Source organism: Pinus tabuliformis, chromosome 8 (genome assembly GCF_031772625.1).
Source record: "Pinus tabuliformis cultivar Carrire ecotype Pingquan chromosome 8, CPIR1, whole genome shotgun sequence".
NCBI lineage: Eukaryota > Viridiplantae > Streptophyta > Pinopsida > Pinales > Pinaceae > Pinus > Pinus tabuliformis.
This window is the reverse complement of record NC_142294.1, coordinates 731,692,721-731,711,460: the sequence shown is the minus strand read 5'-3', so window position 1 is coordinate 731,711,460 and position 18,740 is coordinate 731,692,721. Positions and strand designations below refer to the sequence as shown.

The 18,740-nt window shown below is 35.8% G+C and overlaps 1 pseudogene; it reads left to right on the top strand.

The window, feature by feature from the left end:
• Nucleotides 1-17,855: 17,855 nt before the first annotated feature.
• Nucleotides 17,856-18,233, top strand: LOC149237667 (uncharacterized; annotated as a pseudogene).
• The last annotated feature ends 507 nt before the right edge of the window (nucleotides 18,234-18,740 follow it).

Here is an 18,740-nt window from a genome sequence, read left to right as displayed (position 1 = left end):
AATTTAAAATGGGTGCAACAGTGGATGCAAAATTGTGTGCAAAAGTGGATGCAAAAGAAGTCGATGCAAAAGTAGATGCAAAACGAGACACAAAACCCGATGTAAATCCCGGTACAAAATTGGATACAAAAAGGGATGCAAAAATAGATGTAGTAGTTGATGAAAACCTAGACGCAAATGAGGATGCAAACGTGGATGCAAAATTATAATCAAAAGTGGGTGCAAAAGGAGGTGCCAAACTAGGTACTAATTGTGGCACAAAAATATTAGATGCAATAGTGGGTACAATAATAGATGCAAAAGAGGATGTAAATATGGATGCCAAACAAGAGGGAAAAGTGGATGCAACAAAAGTAGATTGAAAATTTTATGCAAAACTAGACACAAAACTCGATGTTAAACTTGACGCAAAAGGGATGCAAAAATGGATGAAAAAATGAAATGGATGAAAAAATGGATGCAAAAAATGATTTAAAAAAGGATGCAAAAAAGGATGCAAAAGTCGATGCAAAAGTTGATGCAAGTGTAGGTGCAAAAAGCGGATGCAAATGAGGATGCAAAAGTATGTCAAACAAAATTAGGTGCCAAACTTGATGCAAAACCTGGAACAAAACCTGGTGTAAAGGATGACACAAAACTTTGCATAAAATTTGGTGCAAAACGTGGTGCAAAACCTATTGCAATACCTGGTGCTAAACTTTGTGTAAGATTTGGTGCAAAACTTGATGCAAATTTTGTGTCAAGTTTTGCACCATATTTGATAAATGGATGCAAATAGCACCAAAAATGGGCTCTAGATGCAAAAAAAGAAGTAAAAAGGGACGCTAATCGTTGGTTTTGTTGTACTGATTTCTATCATTTCATCAAAACCTACAACACCCACTTTAAATTCTTGCAAAAGAAAACTTACTCTACTCAATGCATCTGCCACTTTGTTAGACTTACCACTTTTATGCTTTATTACAAAAGTGAAACTTTGCAGAAATTCAACCCACTTGGCGTGCTTCTGATTTAGCTTTGGTTGATTATTAATAAACTGCAAAGCATGGTTGTCTGAATATAAGATGAACTCCTTCGGCAACAAGTAATGCCTCCACTTTTTCAATGCCTGCACAATAGCATAAAATTCTTTATCATAAGAAGAATATTTTTTCTTTGCATCATTTAACTTCTCGCTGAAATATGTTATTGGCCTTTGCTCTTGTCTTAGCACCGCACCAACTACTTCTCCACTTGCATCAGTTTCCACTTGAAAGACTTTGTTGAAATTTGGTAATGTTAGAATAGGCTTTCCTGTTATCTTCTTTTTCAGCAAATTAAAATTCCTGTCAGCTGCTTCTATCCATCTAAATGGCTGATTGACCTCCTTGATTGTCTCAAGGATTGGTGCACAAACTTGACTAAATCCCTTTATAAATTTTCTGTAGAAACTAGCAAGTCCATGGAGACTTCTTACCTCGAAGACACTCCTGGGAGTAGGCCAGTTTCTGATTGCTTGTACCTTCTCCGGATCCATTTTCAAACTGTCTCTGGAAATCACAAATCCCAAATATACCAGCTCCTCTTTCATGAAACTACATTTCTTCAGATTGATTAGTAGTTTCTCTTTCTGCAGAGTTTTCAAAACTAACTTCAAGTGTTCCAAATGCTCCTCTTTACTTTTGCTAAAAACTAGAATGTCATCAAGGTAAACAACAACAAATTTACCTGTATATTCTTTCAGAACCTCATTCATTAGTCTCATGAATGTGTTGGGTGCATTAGTGAGCCCAAAAGGCATCAATAACCACTCATACAGTCCACTGTTGGTTTTGAAAGCTGTTTTCCATTCATCGCCTTCCCAAATTCTGATCTGATGATACCCGCTTTTCAGATCTATCTTAGTAAAATACCTGGATCCACTTAAACAATCCATCAAATCATCCATCCTGGGCAAAGGAAATCTATACCTGATTGTTATCTTGTTGATAGCTCTGGAATCGGTGCACATGCGCCATTCTCCTCCCTTTTTCAGACTAAGCACCGTTGGCACAGCACACGGACTCAGAATTTCTCGAATCAGCCCCTTGTCCATCAGCTCTTGAACCTGTCTTGCAACTTCTGCATTTTTCCTGAGGAGTTAATCTATATGCAGCTTTATTAGGTAGACTTTCTCCTGGTATTAAGTCGATATGGTGACTTATACCTCTAATCGGTGGTAATTCATTCGGCAATTCATCCACAATGATATCCATGTAACTATTTAACACAGATTGAATTTCTTCAGGCAAATCATTTAAATTTGTGGAGGTTAAAATTACCTTTGGCCTTCCTACGATAGTGAAATGCATCTCTTCGCTTTTATCCACCTCTTGTAGCAATTCTTTGCCACTTATCAGCATAATATTATTTTCAGGCAGCTCTTTATCAACATCATTCTTTACTGGCAGCAACGTATGTTTAACTCCATCCTTTTCTATGGTGTATGTATTTCTTCTTCCATCATGAATTTCCTTTCGGTCAAATTGCCATGGTCTCCCCAATAACACGTGACATACATCCATGGGCATTATGTCACATAAAATCACATCTTTGTATGTACCAATCTGCATTTCCACATTACATTGTTCTGTCACGATGACTTGATGACCCTTCTGAAGCCAGGATACTTTGTAAGGTGCAGGATGCGCTTTCCTTGTTAACCCAAGATTTTCCACCATCTCTGTAGACACAAGATTGTCAGTACTCCCACTATCAATTATAACCTTACAACACTTACCCTTTGATTTGCATGTAGTTCTGAACAATTTCTTCCTTTGCGCAGGTTCTTCAATCTCTTTTTCTGATCTCAACAAAGTTCTTTTGAGCAACAATGATTCACCTTCTTCCGGTGATTCTTCCTTCTCTACAATTCAAGGTGGTTCCAGCTCCGCCTCAGCCACATTTTCACCCGTCTAGCTTGCTGATTTGTTATGAGGACAGTCTCGCGACATATGTCCCCATTCTCCATAGGTATAACACCTAACATCTCTTCCTCGCCCTCTTCCTCTGGGTGCGAATATCCCTCTACTAGATTCACCCATCTGTGGTGATCTGCTGCTTGAACTTCCTGCTTCAAACTGATGCTGTATTCCTCTGGATCTGGCAGCTCGTCTACCTCTTGCTGAGCTCTTTCCTCTGTTTCTTTGACTCTGTTTCCGCAGTATTTTCTCCTCTGCTTTTAAACTTGCTTTATATGCATCTTCAACAGTTTTCAAACTTAACAGGCTAATCTCATCTTGGATCTCATACCTTAGCCCATTAACATATCTGGCTACTTTCTCCAAATCATCTTCGACATGCCCTGTTCTGATGCTTAACCTCTAAAATTCTTCAGTATATTCTTTAACAGACATTCCTTTCTACTTCAAATTTTGCATCTGCTTAAAAAGATTCAAATGATAGTCGTTAGGAAAAAATTTGGCTTTCAGTTTACTTACCATTTTATCCCACTGCTTGATCTTAGATTTCCCTTTTCTCGTTCTTGATGTCTGTAACTCATCCCACCAGATGGCTGCGTGACCTTTCAATCTAGTGACTGCAAATTTTACCCTTTTATTTTCTTCAATCTCTTCATAATCAAAATACTGGTCTATGGATCTGATCCAATCCATGATCTCCTCGGCATTTAGACTCCCTTCATACATAGGAATCTCCACTTTGGGTTTTCTTCCAATCTTTGCCAGCATCTTCATGAATTTAACATTTTCATTCTCTTCTTCTGCTTCCACATCTTCCTCAGATTCTTCTGAAGAACTTGCAACTCCCTCATCAGGCGCTCTTCTTCGGGCTGTTTCCATTGTCTCCATGCGTTCACGCAGTCTTCGCACTTCTTTTATTAAGACTGCATTTGCTTCTGGTCTCCCTCGACCATTTCCTCTCCTTGGCGGCATCTTTGCTGCAAACACCTGCTAATTTGGCTCTGATACCAAAATAATGCACCTAAAACTCTGAGCACACTCCACTTTTATCTTAAGCATACAAATCAATCCAATCCGCTTCTAAAATGCCGAATACCAAAATAGAAATTATGTTTCAACTCAAACATAGGAACTGGATTCCTTTCTTGTTTCATATAGGGCGCAGCCATATATTTATTTTATATCATATATCAGATAAGAGCCATTGGTTTTAAGCAAAGCAAAAAAAACATTTCCGTCCATTTTGTATTTGAAAACGTAGGTCCTTATTCGCAAATATGATTATCTGAATAAAAGAACAACTTAAAATGCTGTTTTAAAACAGCTTCAGGCATATAAAGGTTTCAGTATGTAATCATTAAAAAAATATCACTATCTATCGACCGACTAGCCAATTTAAGACTATAACACACAATTACAAAATGTGCCTTTAATATGTAGAATTCCTTCTACATTTCATCGAGAATGTAGACCATAGATTACTGTTTTTAAAAACATATGACAGTGAAATGTTTTTTCAAAAAAAAGCTTTGCCGGTCTCTCCCTATTTCCCTTTGACCACAATTTTCAAATGAATACATATACCAACCATATTTCAGTTGGATTTTTATTTAAACCCACATATTTGCCTTCCCCCAGCTCAATAATATAGGTTCGATATATATGTATATCGATTGACCGATATTCCGGTCCAACACAACTATATTTGCCACAATCGGCGGTCAAAACAAATATATAACATATATATATAACAATTTATCGGATTTCATGTGATATGAACCAAGATTGCCCACGAGGAATTCACGTTGATACGCTCCAAGGTATTAACTGTCAGAGGTCTTCAGTTTACAAATAATTGCCACCACAATCGCCCCTTCTTTAACTCTTGTTATAATAGTTACCGAATATGTCTGGTGGTAAGGATTTGTTTCGATGCTGTTGTGGATTCCACGGTGCCAAGGCGAGATTTATGGACCCAATTGCATACATGATAAAAATAACCTCTACTACGTACAGTCCAATTAAAACTCACACGAACTTCTCACTCTCTGAACTATCGCTCCATGGCCAGTTCTTCTACGCAGAATCCCCTCGCTGGTTACAATTTCTCTATATATTTTCCACTAATTACTCTAACAAATAGATAAGGTAATCTTCCATAAATTAATTCTAACAGAAATATTTTGATGCGCCTAACAAATCTTATCACTAAATGGAGCGATTTCACTTATTATAATAACAAACTGATTATGAAATCGACTCTCATAGTAATACTAAAATCAACAGTAAATGAAATTCACTTTGTCAAGCCACAACATGTGGAAAATTTTCCACATTGCTGGCCAGTTCCAATGCTCCTGCATCAAGTTGAGATCTGTGTGTACATGTAATCAATATTTTAATTCGAAGAGGGATTCGACATGCATGGAGTAATTAAAATTCAACTCTAAAAGGAGGGGCATATTGAATTCAGTTCTAAAAGGAGGGGTGTTTTTAAAAAAATAAATAAATTAATTCTTTAATGAAAGAATTCAAGTTTTCCCATTAAAGAACAAGAGGGCTTTTGTTTATAAAGAAAGGGCCTGTTTATTTAAGTTCTTTTTGTTTAAGTTTTTTTTATTAAAGAATTGAAAGGGGTTTATTCTTTAACTAAAAAGAAAAGGAGGGGCTCCGTACCATTTTGGAGGAGCGATGGAAAAAAGGAGATCTCACCTTGTTTTTTCTTGTGGATCTGGCGTTTAGCAGTTTATCTTTTAAGAAGATCGGGGTTGTTTTTTTTTAATTATTGGGGTTGAATTTTTTATTCATTCGAGATTAATAATCAAGTAGCATAAGCTTACCTCAATGAAAACAACAAGCTGGATGGATCCAATTACTTTGGTTGGAAATTCAGGCTACAAACCCCTCTTAAGGGACACAATGCATGGACAATTGTGAACAATGATGAGGTGAAGCCAAACCTCATTGCAGGAGGAACAACAACAAAAATCCAAGATTGGGACAAGTGGGAGACTAAGGGGAGAATTCTCTTGAAATTGTCAGTCAAATATTGCATTATCCCCCATATTTTTTACTGCAAGACTGCACCATAGATCTGGAAGACGCTCAAGGATCTCTATGAGGTCAAGAACACCAATCGATTGTTGTTCTTGAAGATAAATATTCTCTTCATCAAGATGGAGGAGAATGAGATAGTTGTAGCATTCATTTTGTGGATCAAGGAGGTCAAGAAAAAGTTGGGTGATATTAGTGAAGCTATATCAGATACAAATCTGGTCATGATTAGCATGAATGGTATGACTAATGAGTATCAAATGTTCATCACTGGCACATGTGAAATTTTTTAGGTTGGCGTCAACCCCAAGTGGACCCCTAGGAAAGCCTATAAATAGAAGCAACATCAAGCTCATTTCAACGCACTTATCAAGCCATCTTATATTATTCTCATTTGTCTTGGTTTTCATAGGTTTATTGGAAGGAGTTCGCGTAAGCATTTGAAATCACATAGGTGAAGCTCGCTCTGATCTAGGATTTTCTGATTCTTGAAAGCTCGTACAGAAATGAGAATTTTAGTTCTTGGATTCTGTCATAGAGTGGGAGAGATAGCATCTGGAGAGCTCTAGACGCTGGCACAAAAGCTTAAGGGAGCATCTAGGTTTTCAGTTTTACTGAGAGTGTCCAGGGTTTTGACTGTGGCTTTGATGGTTGGCTTTAGTTGTATTCAGTGATCTAGTAGATTTATGTTTCTCTCTACTATTATATCAATCTGTAAATATTATTTGTAAATCTCCATTGCTATCATATGTATTGGGCTCATTGTACTCTCTACTAAAAAAATTTTGTGGTGATCTATTAAAGAAGAAGATTTGAAAGGGTTCCCCCTTTGTGGGGTTTTTCCCTAGTCATGGAACAACCTATTGTCTCTTATGGTTGTTTTGTTGTCTTCTTTGTCACTGAAAATATTGTTCTTTCTTTAATTACATTTATGATTGGTTATACTCCTAATAATTGGATGCATTGTAAATGAAGAAGTAAAATTGGAAAAAGTAGCTAATACGACATCGAACAATTAGAAAAATTAACATGGTACTAGAGGTGATGTGAAGGAAAATCCCAAAAGAAGACAAGCATTGAACCCCTCAATTTCAGAAAAAAAATTTCTTAGTCAAGGTCAAGATGTCATCCTCTACCTTCAAGGAGTATGAAAAGTTGGGTGATGCATCAAACTTTGTTGCATCGAAAGTTGGATTAGAGATCGTAGCTAACAACAATGATCTTTTGGAATACATTCAAGGAAGGATGCCCAAGCCTCCAGAAAATGCTTCCACTTCCCTCAAGAACAAGTACAAGAAAGGTGATTCCAAAGCAAAGCAAATTATAGTTGATGGTTTACAAGATCATTTACTTGCATATGTTGGGAATTTAAGGAAGTCTAAAGACTTGTATGACATGATAGCCGGCATGTACGAAATTAAGAACTTGAATGAGATAATCACCTTGAAATATCAACTCAAGGAAACCAAGATGAACAAAGGAGAATTTTTTCAATCCTACATTATGAGGATCTCTCGCCTTAGAGATCAATTGCAGAGAGTTGGAAAAAATGTGCCTAACAGGGAACTAGTAGTAGTACTCTTAGAGGTCTCCCTCCTATTTGGGAAACCTTCATTACCACAATCAGCAACAACAATTTCCTTCCATCATTTGATTAAATTGTTGGGAAGCCTACTCAAGAATAATCGAGGATGATAGCAAGAGGAAGGTTTCAAAAGCATGAAGAGGGAGATCCCGTTGCATATATCACTCATGAAAAATTAAAGAATGAAAAATGAGGTCCATCAAGGAAACCTCCTTCTCAAAATACAAAAAGAAGCAATGACATATTATTATCTCATATTGAATGCTTCAATTGCCACAAGAAAGGTTAGTATGCCTAAGGTTGTCCCAAGAAGAGAAAGAGGCCATGTTACAACACCGGAACCAACAACAATAAAAAAACAAGAAAAGACAATCAAAGGAATAACCTCAATAGAAGATATGAAAGCAGGAGAAGAGACTTCTCAATTGACTGTGAGAAGATCATCCTCCTCAAATAAAGTCAAGGGCTCCCAGATATGAAAGTAATGCTGTAAATAAATCTGAATACATACTTGTTTCTGCCCTTACTAGTACTTCTCCACTGGATTCATGGGATAGTTTGTTGGTGGATAGTGGGGCCACTCATCTTGAGTGCATGAGCTTAGTCGAGTCTTATATGGTCATATGCCTAGTAATTATTGTTGTTTTGAATTTCCCCATTTGGTAGAGAGATCGAGTGTAATACACTATTGGGGTTGCACTTCCTATTTTTGTTGCTCAGTGCAATTGCTTGCACATATTCTCTTGCTCACTACACTTTTTTTTTTTTTTAGTTTTCATGTTCACATCTTTTGGTTTAAAGGTTGGGAGGAACTCTATGGCTGCATTGGAAGTTCCTCTTTACATGATCCGACCTTGAATTATTTAGTTTAGGTTAGGTTAGGCCACGTATAGTTAGATGCATTGCACTTTTATTTTGTCTTTCATGTTGTTGTTTCACTCTTTCAATTTGATTTGTCCTTGAATAAGTTAGTTTTGAGCTTCAATATTATGTAGCTAATTTTTTGTCAAACACAAATTCTAGTAGTATGCAACCCTTGGATTATCTTTCACCCTTTTCCTTGAATTGGTTTACATCCTTCGATTCAATGACTTACTGATGGAAAATATGATCCTTTAACATGGAAATTGCAATCCAACCATGAAACGCTTATCGAATTATGATTCTGATTACCACACTTAGTTCAGTTATAAATGGTGTGTTCTTGCTTTTCTCTTTGTATAGAATAATATAAGGGGAGAATTTTTAGTAATCAAAGAATTAGAGGTCTAAAACCTTTCTCTAAAGGAACAAGGCACGAAGTCGCATCATTAAGCCCTTCAAAGTGCTATAGTGTGCCCTCTCTTTCCTTGGGCACATAGGTTCATTGTGAAGACCCAAATCTTTGGTTCCCTCATCCTTTGTGCCTTCGGAGGGTGACAACGAACCCTCCTAGTCTCCTTGAGTGCATGAGAACACAAGGAAGACCTAAAGGACCTTTCTCCTCCCCCTTCGACCCTTCAAGTTGCAGAAATGTGCCATGGTTTATTTTTACATCTTTCTTGAGCACATGAGCACACTATAGATCCCTAAATGACCATTCATGTGCCCTCCATTCTTTGAATGTGCACCCTCCTAGTTTTCGTGAGTATTTTTTCTTGCACACACATCTATCATCTATGATGGCTCTTTAAATGTTATTTACATGTATTATTTCATAATTAGTTATTTTCTGCTAATATTTTTGTTATGTGTGTTTCTAGGAACCTGGCGCTCATTCTACAAGTATTACCACCATGTCATCATCCTTTGGAGACACATTGCCTCATAAAGTAGCCTTTAAAGAACTTTCATAAGCAACAATTGATTAACTAGAAGTAACAAGGAATAATGTTCCCATAGAGACATATACTGAGTGTTTTTTTGACAAGACTACAAAGGTCACATGGAGATATATTTATAGCACATTCATCCAAGAGAAGCTTCCTGATGAGTTAGAATATGTGTATACATAGATGAACATTAAGAAGTCCAAGATGCATAGGATCACATGTATATCTATGGTCATGCCATGTCCAGAAAGTATTGAATGGATCATCACACACATGGTTGACTCTCACGTTGTGCTTCACAGTGAGAACAACAATCAACTTGCCACCTATTATGGTGAGGATAATCAAACATACTATACGATGCTTAGGCCTAATAAATATCCAAATGACAACTTTTGTGGAGGATGGGATACCTTTGACGCGACTAATGTTATAAAAAATGGTGTCAATAGCTTGCCAAGTTTCACAATTGCCCATTTGCAATCTATTCGACGAAGATTATCATAGACATATACCAATATTTTATAGTTATGTAGTGTAAGATGTTTGGGCACAAGAACATTGAGGTTTTCTAAGAGAATTGGATATATATCCTCAATATAGTTCTGACACATGCCAAATATTTCAACTGGGTGGATATACGATCATATGAGTTGCAACGTCAAGTGGGGCAGGCTAAAGCATCTTTACAAGTGAACCAAGCCACAAAATTTTACATGTCTACATTTCTCATGGATGGAATTTGTGCACGTCATGCTTTCCCAAAATTATATTGAAATTAGACTCCTAAAGAAAAGTTCCCAATTTATTTCCACTGTAGGATGTTATCAAAATGATGCTTCATAGGTGCATATGACAAATTGGCCAAACACTTCTTTGCAACCATATTTCGCATGATATTCGAGATGAATCTACCATGCATGACTGACCAATTGAAGGATCCAGTTCAATATATTGTGGAATAATTTTCAACTCTTGAGGGAAAATACATTAGATGCTTCAGGTGTCACAAATACCTTCATCTTATACTGCAATATGTGACAAAGAATTTGGTCATGTAGGAAATGGAATATCAACTCAACAAGGGGTTATCGGGAATTTTTCATAGGAGGAAGAAAGCCCATTGGCCTATCTTCCTAGTCAGGATAAAATTGTGTGAATTAAAGAGTCACATGGGTATGGTAGAAAAGATAAAAGAGTTGGATTTCCTGCAGTTCGCTACCAATGAATTCCATGGATATTATCCCAGATGAATTATTAGGCAACATTGTCAGAGGATCAGTCATAATATGGGTTTTTCATAGATTACCGAAGTCAAAGATAAAAAACAGATACAATCCCATGATAATGTCACATCTAGTTAAGAATACCATCTCATCCATGATCTTCCCACTCAGGAATTGTAGGAGCAGGAGGAGGAGGAAATAACACCTCAAGAAAAGAAGATAGCTCCTAGGAAAAGGATCAGGTATTCATTAGGCTAGGGGAGTAGGAAATGGAAGTTCAATCCTTTAAACACAGGAGCTACTCAAACATAGTCAGAGAGGAAAGAGGAAGAGGAAGAAGAAGATGAAGAAGAAGAGAGAAGGAAGCAAGATGAGTTGCTTGAAAAAAACAATCATAAAAGAAAGAGAGCATAAATATAGAAGAAGAGCAACATATGCAGTGGTAGGAGGAGGAAGTAACACAGAGGATTGAATAAGAACAATTGAATTAGGAGTCAGAAGAGGAACAATTTGAGGAACAAGGTACCATCCAACCCACTGATGATGAGAAAGATACCCTAAAATAACAACCAGTCACAGGAGGTCATCTTCCATTCGGAGAGATGGGGACCACACCCCCACCAACAGATAGATTCACAAACGTTTGTAGTGTAACATTTCATTAGCTAAAGAAGTGGATCATGTAGAAAAGAAATATATACACTCCCAATGATCCTCATATCCCACTCTCAGTCGCTACATAGAAGGTGATAACTTCTAACACTAGAATAAATCCAAGGGAAATCATCGTGGAAATTGTTGTATTCACTGCAACAGCACATGATAACTCATAGTAATTATTGAATAAGAATTCTAGTTTGAGAAGAGAGCTTGTTGCTGTGAAGCAACATGTAGAACATCTTGAGGCATAGAACTAGCGGTTGTCATCACATAGCATCAATACCGCAGAATGGTAGTCATCCATGCAAGAAGAATCGGACCAATGGAGGATACTATGGTTCGACTATACAACGAGATGATACTTATACAACAAGTCATGGCAACTCTCATTTGAATTAAAAAGAATGCTTGAGAAGTGGTGAAAATCCTAAAGATAGCAAATAAAGAATTTGACCATATGTAGGAGTGGGATGCCAAATATTTTCATTTTCGAGAGAATTTGGAAAGGAAAGACAAGGTCTTCGCTGAGATAGACAGATTTCAGTTAATACGCCACCTACGAAATTACTCTTATCTTGGAGCACAATGAGTTAATACTATGTTTTCATACAACTAGTTACAGAATGGGTTTCAATCTCTAACATAGAAGCATATGATGCTTGCCATCAGAACCCTTGAATAAATTAGAGGCAGGGAGGTCATATTCAAGGAGATAAGGGATTACATTGAACAAATCAAACAAGCAACTAAACGGGAAGGTTTTGAGGTCATGAAGGACATTATTTAACGATATGCCTTTTCGCTAGTTAAAGCACACATGAAGCTTTCATGGCTCTAGAATAATGTACAATAAAGCTCCAAGAACATACTATCATAGGCATTGAAGGTGAATATGCATTATAAATGGGTATTTCCAGATCAGAGTGTACCCATCGCAAAGGATTTCATAGCATGGCAGATCTATATCACAAATAAACTATATGAAGAAGAAAATTATTTGTCCATTTGAATGAGTCTTTGTCCTTTTAGCGTTTTTGTCTTATTAGGCCATTGTCTCATTTGTAAATTGTCTTATGTAATAAATGTTTCCTAATGAAGTCCAAGGGAAACAAGTTGAATATGAAAAGCCACATTTTAGAATGTAATGAGTCATGTTACAATATCAATAGTCATAGAAGTCAAACAGTCATAGGGAAGCTCAAAGGTCATTGTATTTGTTATAAATATCTCCTCACAACTCACGAAAATGGATTTTCATCTCGATTTTGGAGGCTTAGCCTTGGCTTCTCTTGTGCTACATTGGAGATAAATTACTCTATTGAGAAGCAAGTTGTGGCTTCATGTTTCACTACTTGATACAATGTTTCATTCATGTAACAATGTACTTGGGATCTTATACTCACAATCAGAAGCTCAATAAGATGGCATTCCTTCATATGTGTATCATAGATATCATTGGACTATTCTGGTTATGTTTATGGTATATGTTGCTTTAACTACATATTACGTTAATGAACTAGTTTGTGTCTGAGCTATAGCTATTGTTGAATTAATGTTCTTATGATTTAACAATTATTTCCTACTATGTGGACTAATCAACAGGTACTCAACAAGTCCTTACATTTATTCCTGGGTCCCCCTTTAGGATAGTACTATTTCTTTTCTGATCAGTGGCTCATTTCCCTCACCAACAATGTAAGTCCCCCTGGTACACCTTACATTGGGTGTCTCACAAATCTCACATTCTTGTTGATTCACATAGGCATTGCACTTTCTCATGTGAGATTGTAACCAAGGCATATCCTGGAAAAAATGTTTCAACAAAAGACGACATGATCGTATGGGACTCCTACACAAAACGGTGTGAGGTCAAATTGGGACTTCGCATCAGGGAGATCCCCTTACAATGCTGGGGGAATCCAGCACTTTCAATAAGCCCATATGGATTTAGTGAGTGCCACATGGGTATGAGCGCCATATGCCCAGTTGGGCCCACGAATTTAAAATGTGACTGGCTTTGTTTTATTATTGATGGATGGAGTCATAAAGGGGTTGATTATTCAACATTGTATTTAAGAAAACAATTCTATAACTGATGGTTAATGATCCACAACGTGGACTTTTGAATTGAATGAGATGCAGATATTAGGTTAATCGTGCTCAAGATAGAATTAGGTTTGATGTGATCTCTAAGTAAACTCTAGGAGCTTAGTGGCTCTAGGGGTTCTCCGACACTACTTATGGCTTTGTTCCATGGAGTTCTCATGGGGAACTCAATTGGAGATAGCTCGTGAGTCCTAGTTGGGGCTCTAGAAATAGTTCTGGGAATTTCTATTTGGTTGTTTGACAATTGGACACTAGGTAGCAATGGTGATCCTAGAGTTGGAAGCATATACTATTCTAACAGCCCATAAGTTTCACTAGAAGGTAGGCATAACTGAAGGTTTTAGACTACACTCCATGGGTGCCAGTTAAGGAGACATGAACATGTGTTTGGAGACTAAGGTTGTTAAGGTTGGTTTTGCAACCTAAGTTTTATGTTTTTATTGTTGACTAGTTCCTTTGGAGTCATTTTCCTAGCTCGGGGGTGATCTATGGCTGCAATTATGAGCCACATGGTATAAGAATGCGAAGAATGTGGAGATCCTGTAGCCATTTTGTGTTCTTACGTAGATAAATGTCTTAATTGATGTTGTGTTTAATGATGAGTTAATGAATGAAACCCTAATTTCAGGGTTATGTGTTGGGTATGTTAGACTATGAATAGAATTGAGTGGCCCATGTTTACAAAATATGTGCCATTTGGAATTCTATGGTATGCATATCGTTATTTGGTACTATGTGGTTTGATCCATCTATGTGTTGTATTTACAATTATATGTCAATTTATCTAAACTAGGATCTCATGTTAATGTGATTAATTCACCTTTAATTATGTCATAGATGATAATTGAATGAGGTTTTTGTTTAATTGTATGTACTACAAATGATTTTGAGCTACTTTTTGGACAAAACGTAAATCCATGTCTTATAGTTACATGTTATTAACAATCAATGAACCCAATCCTAAGGTTTAATTAGTGAAATTGTAGCTCATATGATTTCAGAAAGACACTGGTAAAATTATTCAAGGAGATTTGGATTTTTGGTATGTGGTGATGATCGGCTAGTGGCTGGGGACATTACATCGCAAGAAAAGAACAAAGCAAGGAAGATCTCAAAAATTTTAGACAAAATCCTTTACATAGTATATCTTCTATTAGTTATATTCTTAAATGGTCAAACAACTCACAACAATTTGGCAATTGATGATAGCCATGTTTATAGAAGAGGCTTCTAACTACTTCTCATTCATTATTATTTATTTCTCCCTAAAACTAGCATAGGATTAGAAAGAAGGATTTTCCATCCACAGAAGCAAATAGACTAAGTAAAAAACAAGTAAATGATGCCACATATACATAAAACCTCATGAGATATCGGTGAGTCACAAAACAAAGGGGTGATTTGGTAGTGTAGTTGCTAATAGTTCTCACGAATACGTGGAACACTAAATATTGTGTTATGGATTTACACATTAGGAAGTTACAAAATTTGGCCACATAAGGTGGAAAGACCTTATAATAATGATAAAATATTTGCTGAGAAGTATATGGCTACTCTAAATGTGGTAAAGAGTGCTATAAGGGTACCTGCAATATGTGATAATATTATAATATTAAGAAAATATCCTCTACAAGAAGTGGAAAGCTCCCAGACCATATCAAGTCATATAATGAAATCACCCCATGGCTATCATAATCTCTAGACATGTGCATCAATCCTCCAATTAAGTGGAAAAATTCTACAAAAGTGATTACATGGAGGAGCGATTAGGGGTAATCAACATGGAATGTATAGAGGATCTCCATCGATGCATAAATAGCACATCTATGCCTTAACAGATGTTATAATGTACCCTGGGAAAGGTGAAGTACCTCAGAACGTATGGGAATATGTTAAAAAATGTGAATATGTAGGAGTAATAGAAAATTTCTCTATTATTCCATACCAAAAGTGTGATAATATATAATGAGTGGGGACGATACTAAACCATAAGCAGGCCTCCTCTAAAATAGGTATGAAATCCTTTACAACATGAGTGATACTTTTGCATACATAAAAGGGAATCTAATGACTATGGGATTCCTTATATCGTGTGCCCTAGGATATCAATATCATGATAATTTCATCCCTATATAGGTCATAAATGACCAACACGATTGTGAGTTATTACCATTGTGGTATAGTTAGTTCCAACTATCAAAGAGATACATATCTAAAGATGGGGACTAGAAATACATGACATGACTAAGCATAAAGTGTTTTAGGCTCCTACCTAGAAACATTAGTTTTACATATATCATCCATCAATGGCACAGTACAATGCCATAGTACAACAATAGTCACTCCTTGGATCGTCAAGATACAATTTATTAAACAATATGGTTGCATGATGGGTCACATTTATAAACAATATAGGGTTCATTTCCAAGAATATAACATATGGGGATTCAAATGATCTACAGAGAGAAAGTCACTATCTCATTGGCTAAATTCATTTATGGTTTTCATGCGGCATGGGGATTATCCATATGGTACATGAATTTTCTTATAATATTTCATAAAATGCGAGCGACCATAGTTGATAGAAGAATGCAATTTTGCAGTGTTGATGTCCTCCATGACTTTCTTTATTATCATTGACTATAATACAACCACTTCTTTGATATCAAATTTTTTCAGTCTGTGCTCTTCAATATCTCAATATAATAATCACATACATATTTTTTTTTCTTCCTCTCCATTTCCATTCACATTGAAATTAGAGATGGAAATTTTGATCTTGATCTGAAAGATAATGCTGATGTATGCTATTTTTAATAAACTTCAATTCTCTATGAACTTTGACTCCTTATCACTCATTATCATTATTTATTTTGATAAGAATTAGAGGTTGCCACATTAGTTTTTGATATTATTTCTATTTGTATGTATGAAGTCCAATGTTTATTGTTTATATAGAGAGTTTCTTATTGAAAATCAACTTTCTTGAATAGGTATGGAATTATGGTTGTAACTATTCAAAAAATAGCTCTTTTATTAATCAAATCAAATTAAATTTTTATTAGAGTAGGTTTTACTATTATTTTTTAATCACAACAGAAGATGTAAAATGAAAATGTTTAATATTTATTAGTCTATCTATCTATATAGCTATTTATCTATCTATTTATCTATAGATATGTGTATGTGTGTTTAAAAAACTAATGTATAATCTATAAAAGACAAAATTTAGATATTTTTTAATGTTCTCAAGTTAACTCAATGTGAAGGATTTCTTAATCCAACACATGAATAATCCATAGGGTTTTTTTGCAATCATTTGAATGGAGGACATGAACCATGTCTATCTTATTTGCATTGGAAATGGGTGTGAAGGCATAAAATTCATCAATGAAATGAATAGCCTTAAGTTGTAACTAATATTTCTTGAGCTTAAGAACTTTGAACAATTCATATAATCCATTACATGGGTCCACTTCATCAAGCATTAATCATCCATTTTGAATATAGAGGCTATTTATAGCTCTCAAAAATTAAAGAAGGTTGACCAGTAAAAGGGAAAAAAAAATCTTTAATCCTAACAATTAGATGTTAGGATCAAGCATGATTGATGATTCATCTAACCAAAAAGTATCACATATATAGTGAATTGGTTAGCTCCAAGTAGGATATGGACCACTGTACCCATGATTAGGTTAATTGTGAACCGAGAATAAATCCTAGGGTGTATGAGTTATGTTAAGTGAGGAGAGGGAGGAGAGGAACAACCTCGTAGACTAAAATGAGGCTTCAAATAATCAAACATCATGGAAAACACCTATAATACATTAAATGTTTTAGTCTTTACAACACCATATTCAATTTCAAAATTATAATTATTAAAGTTCATCTCTCTCTCTCTCTCTCTCTCTCTCTCTCTATATATATATATATATATATATATATATATAAAACAATATACATCACTTACTTTTTTGGTATGTTTTGTATTCTTTTAATGACCATCTCCACCTGTTTTACCTCCCCTTTGTCTCCCCCTACTTGGCGAATTGGGAGGAGGGTAGAAACCCTTTATTAGGGGGGATTGTAGGAGGGAGAAATCTCTCCCTACTTGGGGGCTTTTGGGCTTTGCAAGAGGGTAGAAACCCCTTGTTTAGGGGTTGGGAGGCAGTGCCCCAAATTATATCTAATTTTAGTTTTATTTTTTGGTGGGTGGATTTTGTGTCTATTTTTGGGGAACACTCTTTCCACCTTTAGCAGTTTTGGGATACATGGTTGTTTAGCCCATGGTTTTGTATTTTTAGTTAATAAACAATTATTTTATTCTAATCCAGAGTAAATGGATTGTTGATTTATGGAAGTTGGGGGATATATTTGTATGCATATATACATACATACATATATAGATAATATAATACTTAAAATATTCGACGTGCCAAAAGCAGCAGCGTGGCAGTCGGGGATAATAAAGAATATGGCAGAGGACTTTGGCATTACTCAAAATCCCATTCCCCTGCTGTTTTTGTCCAGCGACATTTTGGAAAAGATTATCAAATATTGCAAATACCATGTTGATCATCCCCTACGTCCGTGGAGATCAAAAGAGGATGTTGACCCATGGTATGTGGAGTTTGTGAATTTGGATCTGCCCACTTTGATCCAACTTGGATTGGCTGCCATGCGTCTGGATATAGTGACTCTTCTTGACCTGGTCAGTCGAACTATTGCGGGTGAAATTGTTGCGTTGAAAACACCCGGAAAAGCCCGAGAGATGCTGAACATGGAAAATGACCTTACTCCCCAAGACTTGGAAGCCATCAAGTGTCAAGCTCCTTGGGTTCTCGGTAAGTGAACTCGGTCCAATTTTTTAATTATGAAAATCAATGACCAACTTGTGTTTCTTCTTCTGTCTGAAATATTTTATCAATAAATATTTTTAACAGGCTTGGAGGCAGGTTTTTTTTTTTTTAAATTTGTTTATCGTAATTTATTGTAATTCTCAAGATAGGTTTAGTCATTATTATATTAGTTTTTCCTTCTTCAATTTAACTCAGAATTTTCCAAACATTGAAAAATTTTGAGCGAAAATTGCGATAATCCGAAACCATCTTTCATTATCTAATTTTTGCAATCTGGAATAGATACATAAAGGTTATATTAGAAATAATAACAATAAATATTTATTAATTTTGACAACAGGGATGCTTGAAATAGAACAACAAGAAATTATGGTACACGAAGAGCATGAGACATCAAACAAAGTTGATACATAAAGGTTATATTAGAAATAATAACAATAAATATTTATTAATTTTGACAACAGGGATGCTTGAAATAGAACAACAAGAAATTCTGGTAC